The sequence below is a fragment of the Mesoplodon bidens genome, assembly GCF_964165515.1.
Source record: "Mesoplodon bidens genome assembly, chromosome: 11".
Lineage (NCBI taxonomy): Eukaryota > Metazoa > Chordata > Mammalia > Artiodactyla > Ziphiidae > Mesoplodon > Mesoplodon bidens.
The window spans coordinates 42,125,379-42,141,054 of NC_138167.1; the positions used below are offsets into that span (position 1 = coordinate 42,125,379).

General features: G+C 39.2%; 1 protein-coding gene and 1 pseudogene across 7 annotated transcripts in view; one reads left to right on the forward strand and one right to left on the reverse strand.

The window, feature by feature from the left end:
- RBMS2 (RNA binding motif single stranded interacting protein 2) overlaps nucleotides 1-15,676 on the reverse strand; it is a 91,392-nt gene that overhangs the window by 33,850 nt on the left and 41,866 nt on the right. The gene's annotated exons all lie outside the window — the stretch shown is intronic.
- On the forward strand, nucleotides 793-15,372 carry LOC308625156 (RNA-binding protein 7-like; annotated as a pseudogene). Its single transcript has 3 exons — nucleotides 793-805; nucleotides 13,816-14,318; nucleotides 15,150-15,372. The product of its transcript is annotated as an RNA-binding protein 7-like (transcript).

The following is a 15,676-nucleotide window of genomic DNA, read 5'->3' on the forward strand; positions in this document are numbered from 1 at the left end:
CCCTAAGTCCCTTTGTAAATAGTCCCTTTATTACATCTTTCTCAAATTACTCCATTTGGGTATGTATCTGTTTCCTTTTAGGACCCTAAAGGATGAACAAACCATTCTACCTTAAAGATTCAGGTGCAAGAGGATATGTACCAGAAACTCTTGAGAAACTGTGCTTTCTTTAAGATTGGATAAAGAACCTCCTCACTGGGCAAAAATCCTCAAGGCACAGTTTGATGCAGAGTTCTTTTCATCTAACAATTTAACAGTATCTTAAGTTAAACTGTTGATTTAACTTTATGATTTCATCTCATCTTCCAGACAACTTTGTGAAGTAGGGCAGGTGATGTGTTATTTCCCTTCTAAAACTTAGAAACTGAGGTTCAGTTTTATTTCAACATTCCCTCTGTTATGTCGCTTCAATTTTTGTTAAGCAGAACCAAGTAATGGAAACCTTAATACTGACAGTATCCAAACCAAGGCAAACAGCTGAGTAAACATGTAAAGCAGTCCTTTACATGACCCTACATCCTTTCTCTCCCTTCTGGAAAGAAAACAGTTCTAAGTTCTCTGGCAATAGGTAATGTCTAGTCAAAGTAGAACATTTAAGGAACAAAGGCATTTGAATTGTGAACCAAATAAATTAGAGGAAAATATACATAAGACTGGTGCTTACATAGACTTACTAGAGCAAGAGCCCTCAATTGAAATATATGGGCAATTCTATTGGGGGGCATAGCCCTTTTAGGCACAGTGTTTTTAGGCAGCACAAACCCATGCCCCTATCCCAAGGAATAACCGACTATGCCGCCAGTTTGTGGGTACATGTCAGTGTGGCAATATCTCATATGTACCAGGAACCATAAAGCAAAAAGTTTAATTAATTCTCAGGACAGAAAAAGGATCTTTGAAGGTTAAGTAGCTTAAGTCTGAACATGACCACCAACTGCTTGGGGAGAACTTGGGTAGGATACAACTGAGCCCCCATGGAGTGCTACTCTGCATTACACAACTCCTCCACTATTCAGCCTAGCTGGTGGATCATCGTATGGCCTGAGGAGGAGTTGCAAAGTGAAAAAGAATAACGGCATCATTGGAGCTTCAGAGCTTGCAGAGAAGTATATGTGCCTCTCTTCCACAATAAAGTTGCCACAGATAGAGAAAATATATAGGAAAAGATAATGCCTGCCTATAGTTTATTTTGCCCTACCTTGTCACTTACCCTATTTTCATCATCTGACACAATTTTATTGTGGTCAGAAATACAGATATCACAAACCCATAGGAAGTCAGGAAACACCAGCACTCCTCTTCTTCACCCCTATACCACCTATACAAAGAATTCCCAGATTGGTAGATTAGGGATCTGGTTTTATCAAGGCCTAAAATCTCAAAGTCATGAAAAGATTCTGCTCCTGTGATCATTATAGAAATATTTTTGATTCACCAAACAATAAACACTGGCAATACTACACACCTGAAGAAAGTAACCTAACCAAAGAATATGGAAGGTATACATGCCTAGTCTATTTTCAGATCAAAATAAAGTGTATACATGCAACCACCTAGCATTACATTAGGTATATAAAGTTTAATCCTTATTCTAGCCTGCCTCTTTTTGGCCACGCCACAGGGCATGTGGGATCTTAGTTCCCCAACCAGGGATCGAACCCGCATCCCCTCCATTGGAAGCGTGGAGTCTTAACCACTGGACCGCCAGGGAAGTCCCTCTAGTCTGCTTTTTACAAGTCACAAAGAACTGCGGATATAATTTTTCAAGGTCTGATATAATATACATAGAAATACGTCCAGAAAGATTCACAAGAAACGGTTAATAATGTTGGCCGCTAAAAAGACGAACTAGGTATATGAAAGATGGGGTGAAAACAGACTTTTTGAACCTTTTATATTTTATACCAAGTCCATATATCTATTATCTGTTTAAAAACTAAAGAAAAAGTTTCAAGGTCTGACATACTAATTTTTTAAAACTAGGATAGAAGGTTAAAACACTTGAGTCCATACAGCCTGACTCCTGGACCCACGCTCTCATAGTTCCTAACGTACTCTGAATCTCAAAAAAGACAGTGATCGGGCCTCCCTGGTGGCGCAGTGATTGAGAGTCCGCCTGCCGATGCAGGGGATACGGGTTCGTGCCCCGGTCTGGGAGGATCCCATATGCCGCGGAGCGGCTGGGCCCGTGAGCCATGGCCGCTGGGCCTGCGCGTCCGGAGCCTGTGCTCCGCAACGGGAGAGGCCACAACAGTGAGAGGCCCGCATACCGCAAAAAGAAAAAAAAAAAAAAAAAAAAAAAAGACAGTGATCTGAACAGAACTAGTCCTTGGCAAAGTGTTAACCTAGTTTATCAAGCTCATGGTCTTAAACTACAATTGGGAATGGGGCAGAAGTTGGAGGTAAGGGGTGGAGGTGAGGACTGATTGCCAAAGTAAGAACTGAATATCAAAAGCCAACTATAAACAAAGTGATAAGGTCTCCAAAAGAGGAAGAGAAAGTTCTATAAGTTCTATCTAATTCCTGGATAGTAATGTGGAAGGTTATGTAAGAATTTTTGCAAGGTCCAGTACCCATAGCCATATAAAGATATACTATTTACATAATAGCTACAGTATACTTAATCCATAAAGAATATAGAAAAGAGGGAAATCCCTGTTCTTTTAGGCTGATATATTAAAACAAAACAGCGATTTTTCTTTCTCCTTATTACAAAACAGTTTTGACAGAACTTACAGAGCAGAATCTCAGGTTCCTACTTACCTCTAGTATCCTTTGGAGGTGAAATTGGAAGAAAATTTAGAATGAGAATAAGAGACTTATAGCTTAGAGGCAACCCTCTACTACCCCTTTACTTCTTTCCCTTTCTCTAGTCTCCATCCTCTCTCTTACTCTTTTCCATTCTTCCTCCATTTTTTTCCTTCTTCTCTATCTTTGCTTAGGCTTACTCCTCACAGTTGCATTCAGTGATATCCTTAAGTAATAATTAGCCTGGCTGTGGTATTAAAGCTGCTCATATCTTAACCTATTAAAAAAAAAAAAAAAGACAGTCCTGGTTCAGAGGATGGGAAGCAAAGTTTCATAAGAATAACTTTTTCTACTTTTAATTATGGAAAACATACAAAGGCAAAAGAAGAGTATAATGAATCCCTACACATTTATCACTTAGCTTTAACAATTATTCACGGACAAACTTACTTCATTTGTAACTCCACCTATTTCCTTACCTCCCACATTATTTCAAAGCAAATATATAATTTCATTACGAAATATTTCAGCATGTAGCTCTGAAAAATCTCTTTAAAAAAAAAATAAACCCAGGGGTTTCCCTGGTGGCGCAGTGTTTGAGAGTCTGCCTGCCAATGCAGGGGACACGGGTTCGTGCCCCGGTCTGGGAGGATCCCACATGCCACGGAGCGGCTGGGCCCATGAGCCATGGCCGCTGAGCCTGCACGTCCAGAGCCTGTGCTCCGCAACGGGAGAGGCCACAACAGTGAGGGGCCCGCGTACCGCAAAAAAAAAAAAAAAAAAAAAAAAATATATATATATATATATATATATATATAAACCCAAACAACTCTATATCATCTAAAAATTAATAATTCCTTAATTTTATAAAATAGAGTTAACATTTCCAATTGTCTTATATATGTCAGAATTGTTCTGTTTTGTTTTACAGTTTATTTGATTTTTTTTTTTTTTGGCCACACTGTGCAGCTTGTGGGATCTTAGTTCCCTGACCAGGGGTTGAATCCAGGCCCTTGGCAGTGAAAGCATGGAGTGCTGACCACTGGACCTCCAGGGAATTCGCCAGTTTATTTGTTTGAAATAGGATCCAAGTAAGGTCCATATACTGTCACTGGTTGTTATGTCTGACACATCTTTTAATCGACAAGTTCCCTATCCATTCCTATTTCTTGCAGTTTTCTTTAAAAATTTTTTAAATTAATTAATTTATTTATTTATTTAGGCTGTGCTGGATCTTCCTTGTGGTGCACAGGCTCTCTAGTTACGGCGCGCGGGCTCTAGAGTTCATGGGCTCAGTAGCTGCGGCGCGCGGGCTTAGTTGTGGTATGTGGGATCTCAGTTCCCCGACCAGGGATTGAACCCAGGCCCCCTGCATTGGGAGCGTGGAGTCTTAACCACTGAACCACAAGGGAAGTCCCCTATTTCTTGTAATTTATTTGTCAAGGAAATTCTTATGTTTGTACCAGCATAAAAATTAACCCATTCAAAAACCATTTAATTAGAGTTACCATATGATCCAGCAATCCCACTCCTGGGCATATATCCAGAGAAAACTAATTCAAAACGATATGGGGGGGGCTTCCCTGGTGGCACACTGGTTAAGAATCTGCCTGCCAATGCAGGGGACACGGGTTCGAACCCTGGTCCAGGAAGATCCCACATGCTGCAGAGCAACTAAGCCCGTGCGCCACAACTACTGAGCCTGCACTCTAGAGCCTGCAAACCACAACTACTGAGCCCACGTGACACAACTACTGAAGCCCGCACTCCTAGAGCCTGTGCTCCGCAACAAAAGAAGCCACCACAATGAGAAGCCCATGCACTGCAATGAAGAGTAGCCCCCACTCACTGCAACTAGAGAAAGCCCACGCACAGCAACGAAGACCCAACACAGCCAAAAATAAATAAATAAAAATTGTAAACAATGGTTTAGATGGCAAATTTTATTTAAAAAAAAAAGATATAGGGGACTTCCCTGGCAGTCCAGTGGTTAAGACTCCACGCTCCCAATGCAGGGGGCACAGGTTCGATCACTTGTTGGGGAACTAAGATTCTGCATGCCACGCAGCATGGCCAAAAAAAAAAAAATGCACCCCAATGTTCACAGCAGCACTATTTACAATAGCCAAGACATGGAAGCAACCTAAATGTCCATCAACACATGAATGGATAAAGAAGATTCAGTATATATATGCACAATGGAATATTATTCAGCCATAAAACAGAATGAAACAATGCCATTTGCAACCATCTGGATGGACCTGGAGATTATCATACTAAGTGAAGTAAGCCAAACAGAGAAAGACAAATATCATATGATATCATTGATATGTAGAATCTAAAAAAATGATACAAATGAACTTATTTACAAAACAGAAATGGACTCAGAGACATAGAAAACAAACTTACGGTTATCAAAGGGGAAAGGGGGTGGGGGAGGGATAAATTAGGAGTCTGTGATTAACAGATACATGCTACTATATATAAAATAAATCACACTACTATATATAAAATAAAACAACAAGGACCTACTGTATAGCACAGGGAACTATATTCAGTATCATGTAATGACCTATAATGGAAAAGAATCTGAAAAAGAATACATAATATATGTATAACTGAATCACTGTGCTGTACACCTGAAACTAACACATTACAAGTCAACTACATGTCAATAAAAAGTTGTTTGTTTTGAAAAAAATGTATTAAGTAGGTACTATTTGGAGAATAGAAAAAAGAATCTATAACTGAACAATTATTTATTGTATCTAATATGTAGCATGTGGAGACGCTATGAAGAAATGCAAAATGAGAGAAAAGGTTGGCCTTCAAAAGGCACAAGATGGAATGCAAAAACAGAACAATGACATAAAAACATAAAATCAAAACAAAACTTCCTAGTAACAACATAGCTTCTTTAGTGACTATTGATGTTAACCTCAATAGTCAACTGACCTTTTATTTTATTATCTTTTTCTCAGGCAAAGGGAAGGGAAAATAACAAATGTTGGCTATTTACCATATTCCAAGTCCCATAGGATTTTGTTATCTAATATAATCTTTAGAAAGAAGATAATGAGGGCTTCCCTGGTGGCACAATGGTTAAGAATCCACCTGCCAATGCAGGGGACACGGGTTCAAGCCCTGGTCCAGGAAGATCCCACATGCCGCGGAGCAACTGAGCCCGTGTGCCACAACTACTGAGCCTGCACTCTAGAGCCGGCAAGTCACAACTACTGAGCTCACGCGCCTAGAGCCCGTGCTCCACAACAAGAGCAGCCACTGCAATGAGAATCCCACGCACCACAACGAAGAGTAGCCCCCACTTGCCGCAACTAGAGAAAGCCCGCACGCAGCAACGAAGACCCAATGCAGCCAAAAATTTTTAAATTAAAATAAATAAATAAAAGAGACAGTAGAAGAGAAATTTAGAAAGTAGGAAGGTGGAGGTTTGTTTAAAAAAAATGATAATGAGATGAGATAGGTATAATTTCTATTTTCTTTTCTTTTCTCTTTTTTTTTTTGTCCACGCTGCACAGCTTGTGGGATTTTAGTTCCCCGACCAGGGATCAAACTCAGGCCAATGGCAGTGAAAGTGCCACTGAGTCCTAACCACTGGACTGACCGCCAGGGAATTCCTTCCATTTTCATTTTTATTGATATGGAAACTAAGGTTCAGAGGAGTTCTTTCTTTCCCAAGTTTACATAATTAATAAGTAGTAGAATCTTATTTTTGACTGAGGATCATCTGGTTCCCAAGTCCGCACCCTTTCCATTGCTGTTTCTCTAAACACAGGAACAGCAATGGCTTTCACGAACTATAAGCAAGGTCAACAATTAGTTCCAATTATTTTTTTAAGAGATCAATTTCTAAAATGTGTTCAAATCAACAGTCTAAAAAAGAGGGACTTCCGTGGTGGTCCAGTGGTTAAGACTCTGCCCTTCCACGGCAGGGGGCGTGAGTTCCATCCCTGGTCAGGGAACTAAGATCCCACAGGACACTCAGTGTGGTCAAAAAGAAAAAAAACAAAAAAACAGGTAAAGAAACTTAGCTTATCATTTTTCCTCAATAATCAAAGAATCTACTAGATTTAAGTACTGGTCTGATATGTGAAAATGGAACTAAACTGAGGAATCTGATCATCATCTTCCCTGGAGAAAACACTCACTGCCCACTCCACTGCTCCCTTCAGTGTAGAGGGACAGACATCAGCATATCGCTCCTGCTGTGCAGGAAGCTCTAGAAGCAGCAGCACAGCTCTGTCCTCTTTCGCTCTGGGGGTTCAGCTGCCTGAAGGGAGCACACACTCAGCTTTGCTACCTTACATACTGGTGAGGTTTCACAGGGGTTGCCCCACAGGGGAAGTCTGTAGCTTCTGTTTGGTTTGGTTTTGATCACTGCTTGCACCTAGATGGAGAAATCTGTCTAATTCTGGCAGTATTAGAAAATCCACTGGCCCACAGATACAAGCTACCTTCTTGAATATGAGTGTTATCAGTAATAAAGTTGTTGTTTTTATTTCCATTTGTCAAACTTTCTTCTTATTTCTCAACTGGAGTGGAGGAAGAAGGATGCTTCAAACTGAAACCCGCAAACCCCAGCAGTCTTTAAGGGCTAGGCAAGTATTTCCTTTGGTAGTTAAAATGGAGCCCAGGGTAAAATGTTAGTGTGCCTGGCCCTACCAGTTTACAAATCCTGTAATTGTAAAATAATGATTTAGTAATAATTCAATTTGGGACAACAAAGAAAATCATTTTCATTTATAATGTAAGACCTTTATTTCACAAATGAGGAAAAATCAGATTCAGTTTTGATATAAGCACTCAGTTATTCACTATTCATTTAGCAATTGAGTAGGCAATGAATCAATGTTTACTAAATGTTTTTTCAAAAGTATATTTCTTGACTACAGAGCCCATTAACTAGCAGAAAGGGGTTAAAACACAAGGGCTCAAAAATCAAAGACTATAGTTTAATTCTAGTGTTGCCATGTACTAGTCTGTGACTTTGGGTAAGTTGCTTAAACTTACCCGCAGAATGCAGACAGTAACAGCACCTATGTAATAGGATTAGTGTGGGGATTAAAATAAATACATATAAAGCTCTTACAGTGCCTGAAATATAAAAGGAGCTCACATGCATTCATTCAATAAATACTTAATGCCCGATTTAGAGTACCAGGCACTATGTCTGATAGCAAGGACAAAATGCCAAGCTAAAGATGGTCTAAGACAAAGACTAGAGATGGTCTTGGTCCTAACAGAATTCAGCATTTAGTAGAGATATAGCCATTAATCAAATAATCACAAAGTAATTGTATAATTACCCAGTGTGATAAATGGGCTAGGGAAAAAAAAAGAACAGAAGGCTGTGACCTACTTTAGTTAGTATAGTCAGAAAGGTGACATTTAAGTGATACTTCACGTAAGAGCAGAAACTAGCCATTCAGAGAATGAAATAAAAGATCATTCCAGAAAGAGAAATGGGCAAAAGACACAAAGTGAGATTTTCAACTGAATCTGAAAGAAACAGAAGGCCAGTGAAGCTGGAGTGTAATGAAGGATAGAGGGGTAGGCAGAACCTTCCAGGCTGTGTTAAAGTACTTGGCTTTCATTCAACACAATAGACAGTCAGTGAATAATTTTATGCAAGAGAGAAGTTATAAGATCTGATCTATGTTTTGAAAATATTACTCTGGCTACTATAACAAGAATAAATAAAAGCGAGGCAGGGGGTGAAATGGCAAGCTCAATTAGGAGGCCACTGTAATAGTCCAAACAAGAGACAATATAGTCTATAATTGGAGAGATGGCTGTAAAGATGGAGAGAAATGGAACGATCTGAGGTGTAGTTTACAGGTAGGACCAAAGGACTTGCTTATAAATTAGATGCAGGAAAGTATAGTGTCTAGCTTGAGTAACTGGATGGATGATGGTATCATTCACTAATGCTGTAGAGATGGATGGGAGAGCCAATTTGAGGACTGCAAAGCAATCATTACATTTTGAATATGTTAATTTTAATAACCTGTGAGATTTCTAGGAAAAAATATCAATTAAGCAGTTGGATACACAGAGAAGTCTGGTCTAGCAATTATCTGTAAATCTGTTAGCATAGTAATAAGTGAAATCTAGGAATAAAGTATATTTAGAAAGAAGGCAAGAAAACCTGAAGAAATATAAACGCTCAGAAATTGAGTAGAGTAACTGACAAGGAGGTCAAAAGAGGAGGGCAAAAGGGCAAGACCCAAGAAGGTTGTGTTACCGGAGGCAACAAAAGACAGAGTTTCAAGAAATGGGGTATAGTCAACTCCAGCAATGCCACTAAGAGGTTATGTAAGATAAAAACTAAAAAACAAACAAAACACTAGTTGGATTGGGCAACTTAAAAGTACTTTGGACTAGAGCAAGCAGAAGAAAGAATCAGTGAGCCTGAAGAGAGATCATTTGAATTTATCCAGCCAGAAGGAAAACAAAAAAACAAGCAAACAAACAAAAACCAGAATGAAAGGGAATGAAGAAAGCCTATGGGACTTACAGGGCATAATAACAGAAACAATCTATGTACTACTGGAGCTGCAGAAGAAGAGAGAGAGAAAGGGGTAGAAAGTTTATTCAAAGAAATAACGGCTGAAAACTTCCCAAATGTGGGGAGAGATGTGGACATCCAAGTTCATTAAGCTAACAGCTCACTCCAAAGTTTCAATCCAAAATGACCTTCTCCAAGATGCATTATAGGAAAATCATCTAAAATCAAAGACAAAGAGAGAATTTAAAAGTCAGTTAGAAAAAAAAAATGTCTCTCATACAACAGAGCCTCCATAAGGCTATGAGCAGATTTCTCAGCAGAAATCCTGCAGGCAAGGAGAGAATAGGATGATATATTCAAAATGCTGAAAGAAAAAAAATGCAAAACAAGAATACTTTACCCAGCAAAGCTGTCCTTCAGAAGTGAAGGTAAGATAAAGATTTTCCCTAACAAAAGCTGAGAGAGTTCACCACCACTTGACCTGCCTTAACGAGAAATGCCGAAGAGTTCTTCAATCTGACAAGAAAGGATGTTAACTAGTAACACAAAAATATATGAAAATATACAACATACTGGTAAAGGTAAACATATAGTCAGATTCAGAATACTCTAGTACTGTAATGTGGTGATGTTAACCACTTAACTCTAGTATAAAGGTTAAAGGACAAAAGTATTAAAATAGCTATAGCTACAATAATTTGTTAATGGTTACACAATATAAAAAGATGTAAATTGTGACATGAAAAACATAAAATGGGGGTGGGGGTAAAAGGGCAGATTTTGTATGCAATCAAAGCTAAGTTGTTATCAGCTTAAAATAGACTGTTACATCTATAAGATGTTTCAAGTAAGCCTGAGGGTAACCACAAAACAAAAACCTATAACAGATACACATAAGATAAAGAGAAGGGAATCAAAGTATACCACTATCAGAAATCATCAATTCATAAAGCAAGACAGTAAGAGAGGAAGAAAGGAAGAAAGGAACTACAAGACAGCCAGAAAACAATTAACAAGATGGCAATAATAAGTCCTTACCTAGTTATAATTACTTTAAATGTAAATGGATTAAATTCCCCAATCAAAAGGCACAGAGTGCCTGAATGGATAAAAAACAAGGTCTAACGTTTATGCTGTTTGCAGAAGACTCATTTACTACAAAGACACATATAAGAACAAAGTGAAGGGTTGGAAAAAGATATTCCACACAAATGGAAACCAAAAGAAAGCAAGGATAACTATACTTATATCAGAAAAAAGAACTTTAAGTCAAAAACTGTAACAAGAGACAAAGGAAGTCATTATACAATGATAAGAAAGGGTCAATTCATCAAGGGGATGTAACAGTTGTAAATGTGTATATACCCAACATCAGAGCACCTAAAATATTGAGCAAATACTAACAGATCTGATGGCAGAAACAGACAATACAGTAATAGCAGAGGATTTCGATACCCCACTTTCAATGATGAATGGATCACCCAGACAGAAAATCAATACAGAAACAATGGAATTGAACTATATTTTACATCAAATGGACCTAACAGACATATACAGAACCGTCCATCTAAAAACAACATAACACACCTTCTTCTCAAGTGCACCTGGAACATTCTCCAGGACAGAGCACACTAGGTCACAAAACAAGTCTCAGTAAATTTAAAAATACTGTAATCATACCAAGTATCTTTTCTGACCAAAATGATATAAACTAGAAATCAATAACAGAAGGAAAACTGGAAAATTCACGAATATGTGGAAATTAAACAACACATTCCTGAACAACCAATGGGTCAAAGATAAAATCAAAAAATATCTTGAAACAAACAAAAATGGACACACAACATACCAAAACTTATGGCATGCAGCAAAAATAGAGCACAGAGGGAAGTTTAGTGATAACTGCCTACATTAAGAAGAAGAAAAAAAAAAGATCTCAAATAACCTGAAGGAACTGGAAAAAGGACAAATTAAGCCCAAAGTTAGCAGAAAGAAGGAGATAACAAAGATCAGAGCAGAAATAAATGAAATCAGGAATAGAAAAACAATGGAAAACTGTTAGTTTTTTTAAAAAGATTAAATTGACAAAGCTTTAGCTAGATTTACCAAGAAAAAAAGAGAGAAAACTCAAAGAAATAAAACTAAAAATGAAAGAGGAGACATTACAACTGATAGCACAGAAACACAAAGGATCATACGACACTGCTATGGACAGTCATATGCCATCAAATTGGACAACCTAGAAGAAATGAATAAATTCCTAGAAACATACAATCTACCAAGTCTTAATAATAAAAATACAGAAAATCTGAACAGACTAATAAGTAAGGAGATTGATAATCTCCAGGACTAGATGGCTTCACAAGTGAATTCTATCAAACATTTAAAGAAGAACACCAGTTCTTCTCACTCTTCCAAAAAAATGAAGAGGAGGGAACACTTCCAAACTCATTTAACGAGACCAGCATTACCCTGATACCAAAGCCAGATGATGACATTAAAATAAAATAACAGACCAACATCCATGATGAACATAAGTGCAAAAATTCTCAAAAAAATACTAGCAAAACAAATTCAACAGCACATTAAAAGCATCATACACCATGATCAAGTGAGACTTACCCCTGAGATGCAAGGATGGTTCAATATACACAAATCAATAAATGTGATATAGCACATTAACAAAACAACAAAAATCATGATAATCCCAATAGATGCAGAAAAAGCAACTGACAAAATTCAACATCGTTTCATGATAAAAACATTCAATAAATTGGGTACAGAAGGAACATACCTCAACATAATAAAGGCCATATATGACACGTCCACAGCTTATATCATATTCAACAGTGAAAGTCTGAAAGCTTTTCCTTTAAGGTCAAGAACAAGAAAAGGGTGAACATTTTGACCACTCCTATTCAACATAATACTAGAAGTCCTAGCCAGAGCAATTAGGAAAGAAAAAGAAATAAAGGCATCCAAATCAGAAAGGAAGAAGTAAAATTGTCTGTTTGCTGATGACATGATTTTGTATACAGAAAATTCTAAAGACTCCATCAAAAAAGTGTGAGGCCTAATAAACAAGTTCCATAATGTTTCAGGATACAGGGACTTCCCTGGTGGCACAGTGGTTAAGAATCTGCCTGCCAATGCAGGGAACACGGGTTCAAGCCCTGGTCCAGGAAGATCGCACATGCTGCAGAGCAACTAAGCCCGTGTGCCACAACTACTGAGCCTGTGCTCTAGAGCCCATGAGCCACAGCTACTGAAGCCCGTGCACCTAGGACCCGTGCTCTGCAACAAGAGAAGCCACTGCAATGAGAAGCCTGTGCACCTCAACGAAGAGGAGCCCCTGCTCGCCACACTAGAGAAAGTGCACATGCAGCAACAAGCACCCAATGCAGCCAAAAATAAATAAATAAATAAATAAATAAATAAAGACGGTTTCAGGATACAAAATCGAACATACAGGGCTTCCCTGGTGGCGCAGTGGTTGTGAGTCCCCCTGACGGTGCAGGGGACACGGGTTTGTGCCCCGGTATGGGAAGATCCCACATGCCACAGAGTGGCTAGGCCCATGAGCCATGGCTGCTGAGCCTGCGCGTCCGGAGCCTGTGCTCCACAACGGGAGAGGCCACAACAGTGAGAGGCCCGCATACCACAAAAAAAAAAAAAAAAAAAAAAAAAAAAAAAATCGAACATACAAAAATCAGTTCTGTTTCTATACACCAACAATGAAATCAGTTTTATTTCTACACACAAACTATCTGAAAGAGAAATAAAGAAAAATCCATTTACAATAGTATCAAAAATAAAAACCTAGGAATAAAGTAAACAAGGAGGTGATAGATCTATACATTGAAAACCACAAAACACCGCTGAAAGAAATGGAAGGAGACACAAGTAAATGAAAAACAATGTTGTGGGTTTTTTTACGGAAATAAAAAGTTCCATCCTAAAACTCACTTGGAATCTCAACGTACCCTGAATAGCCAAAACTTGAACAAGAAGAACAAAGCTGGAAGTCTCAAACTTTCTCATTTCAAAAATTATTACAAAGCTATAGTAATCAAAACAGTGTGGTACTGGCATAAAGACAGACATACTAACCAATGGGACACAGTAGAGAGTCAGAAATAAACCCTTGCACATATGGTCAAATGATTTGACAAGGGTGCCAAGACCACTCAATGATAAAAGAACAGTCTTTCCAACAAATGGTATTGGAAAAACTGGGTATCTACCTGCAAAAGAATGAAATTGAACCCTTACCTTACACTGTAAGGGTAAAAAATTACCCTTATACAAAAATTAACTCAAAATGGATCAAAGACCTAAACATCTTGGAAGAAAACATAGGGGAAAAGCTTCATGAGATTGGATTTGGCAATTTCTTGGATATGACACCAAGAGCACAGGTAACAAAAGAAAAAAATGGATAAATTGGACTATATCCATATTTAAAACTTCCATGCTTCAAAGGACACAATCAACAGAGTAAAAAGGCAGCCTACAGAATGTAAGAAAATATTTGCAAGCCAAAGCAAATCACAGTCTCTTTGTGGGCAACCTTGAAACAAAAGTCACAGAGGAGCTCCTTTTTGAGCTTTTTCACCAGGCTGGGCCAGTAATAAAAGTGAAAATTCCAAAAGATAAGGATGGTAAAGCAAAGCAGTTTGCGTTTGTGAATTTCGAACATAAAGTATCTGTTCCTTATGCCATGAATCTACTTTATGGAATCAAGCTTTTTGGAAGGCCCATCAAAATTCAGATTAGATCAGGAAGCAACCATGCCTCACAGGAAGTCAGTTTGTCATATCCCCAGCATCGTGTTGGAAATTCAAACCCTACTTCCACATCTCCTAATAGGTATGAAGAGAGCTAAAATGACTCGATCAGCACAGATAATTCAAAGATCTTTCTCTTCTTCAGAAAATTTTCAGAGACAAGCAGTGATGAACAGTGTTTTGAGACAGATGTCACATGGAGGGAAATTTGGTTCTCCATATCTGGATCAATCAGGATTTTCCCCATCAGTTCAGTCATATAATCATACTTTTTTTTTTTTTTTTTGCGGTAGGCGGGCCTCTCACTGTTGTGGCCTCTCCCCTTGCAGAGCACAGGCTCCGGACGCGCAGGCTCAGCAGCCATGGCTCACGGGCCCAGCCGCTCTGCGGCATGTGGGATCTTCCCAGACCGGGGCACGAACCCGTGTCCCCTGCATCGGCAGGCGGACTCTCAACCACTGCGCCACCAGGGAAGCCCATATAATCATACTTTAAAAAAAATTTTTAAATTTATTTTTGTCTGCATTGGGTCTTCATTGCTATGCACGGGCTTTCTCTAGTTGTGGCGACTGGGGGCTACTCTTCCTTGTGGTGTACGTGCTTCTCATTGCAGTGGCTTCTCTTGTTGCAGAGCACAGGCTCTAGGCACACGGTTTTTAGTAGTTGTGGCACGAGGGCTCAGTAGTTGTGGCAGACGGGCTTAGTTGCTCTGTGGCATGTGGGATCTTCCCGGACCAGGGATTGAACCTGTGTCCCCTGTATTGGCAGGTGTATTCTTTTTTTTTTTTTTTTTTTTTTTTTTGGCGGTACGCGGGCCTCTCACTGTTGTGGCCTCTCCCGTTGCGGAGCACAGGCTCCGGACGCGCAGGCTCAGCGGCCATGGCTCACGGGCCCAGCCGCTCCGCGGCATGTGAGATCTTCCCAGACCGGGGCACAAACCCGTGTCCCCTGCATCGGCAGGTGGACTCTCAACCACTGCGCCACCAGGGAAGCCCGGCAGGTGTATTCTTAACCACTGCACCACCAGGGAAGTCCCCCACATAATCGTACTTTTAACCAGTCTTCAAGCTCCCAGTGGCGCCAAGATACACCATTATCACAGAGAAAAGTCAGAATTCTCATTCCTACATAGCGGATAGACATTATAGCCGTAAACAGTGTTACACCACGATCATGGGTCTGACCATCATTACAGAGGAAACAGATGATTTATTCTATGAAGATAGGAATCACGATGGCTGGAGCCATGACTATGATAACAGAAGAGACAGTGGTAGAGAAGGAAAATGGTGCTCATCTCGACACTAACAAGTGATAAAAGGATGTTTTCATAGGGTCATTCTAGGCCCTTCTTGTTAATTTGTCTGGGACTGTTTTCTTAAAAAAACTGTATAGAACAGCTTTACAAGTCACCACATTTCTTTATAAAAATTTTAAAGCCTAACAGCAGTCCAATACAGAAACGAAAAGAATTGTGGTTCTAGTTTTATTACATTAATAACCTTTCACCTCAGGGTTTTAAGAGGAGGAAAGGGTTTTATGCAAACGAAGGTGCCACAATTCCTAATCACTTTAGACAATTGAGGAAGGGATGTATTATATGGATTAGTTG